We start from the raw sequence: 1,525 nt of genomic DNA, 5'->3' as shown, positions 1-1,525 counted from the left end.
AGATCGGATTACAGGTTCAGTTGGTGGAGTTGGGGTTGGAGGAGGGAGTTAATTGCAAGCAGCGATGCGATGGAAGAGATACTGAAGAATGGGAATTTAAATAGACCGCAGGTGATAGGTGTCAAGACTGGATTGGTACATGTCAGGAACAGCTGAATGTCAGCTGATGCAAGCGTGACTAACGTGGCCTGACAGAACTAACGCGATGCTCGATATTTATGATCAGGAAATATTCATGCGTCACTCTCTCTGATATGAGTAGATAGGTCTCATCATTTTGAGGTAAATGTTCTCAAAAGTCTGAAAAATCTGTGTGTAACTCTAAAGAACATCACTACCGAACACCATTTTTTTCTGCAATTAAGCACACTTTTTTGGGAGTTATTCCATATCATTTATTTTTTTTTGTGTGTACAACTGTTTATAACTGTGCTAGATAACCATGTGCTGATTAGCATTTTTGAGACACTACCAAAACAGTCATGACCGAAACATGTCATCATTGTTTCGGTAGTGACAAAAGGCAATACATAATCTTCATATTTGCGGGAAATAAACAAAATTTTTGTATGGTTATGCACATTTTCTATAATTTAGTATGTTTTAGTAGTGTTTTTGTATGCAAGTTAAAATTCTGTAATGTGATCTGATCTCTATCAAAGAATTATGTCACAACTGAAAATGTGCAGTCACAACCGAAACATGGGATATTTTGGCAAAAATAAAGTATACTGAATTATCAACTAAGATGTTATGAGAGTTTTTGGTTCAATGTATATTCAAACTAATGAATCCTTAACTTTCAATTCATTATGATCAACATTTTGCCTTTTACAAAGAAAACTGGATTCAAAATACCTACTAATCTCATAAATTACACTTGAAATATTGTTAAAAATGTAATTACTATTGAGTTTCCTCTGATTTCTTTTTTGTAATATTGCAAAAAAATATGTATTTACAATGTAGATGTAAGCTAAATCTTTATAGGTCAATATAACCCTTCTAATTAAATTATTATTGCGGTAGTGACAAATTTGGGGTGTGGAGAAATAATCCCAAACTTTATGAAAATACAATATGAGAATTACCTGCGTAATTACTAGAAATTTGTACTTGGGTATTATACAATTTTCTTATATACTTTTTGTTTGGAATTTTTTTTTTTGTTTCCAAGATGTTTCCAACTCTGTCTTTGGACCAATTCTGTAGAATGGCCCATATATGCATGATTCAAAAAAGCTCAGATGTCAAGAAACAGATCTTTACCACTCAAAAACAATAAATAAACTAAATAAAAACAAATATAAAATGATTACGTTCTAAAACTAGTAATAATAAATTATAGTTTATTATGTATTTCAGGATTATTAGAAATGTGTGAAAGGTCAAATTACCTCAGACAGAAGGGAAAATGTGACCTTTGAAATGGTTTGGCATCAGGTGTTTTCCCATAACAAATGCCTGAAACTCTTACTTGCAAGTGCACTGAAACATTGAAGTAACTGTGAGGAATTATTTTTCA

This window comes from Carassius carassius, chromosome 48 (genome assembly GCF_963082965.1).
Source record: "Carassius carassius chromosome 48, fCarCar2.1, whole genome shotgun sequence".
In the NCBI taxonomy this organism is placed as follows: Eukaryota; Metazoa; Chordata; class Actinopteri; order Cypriniformes; family Cyprinidae; genus Carassius; species Carassius carassius.
This window is presented reverse-complemented; position numbering follows the sequence as displayed.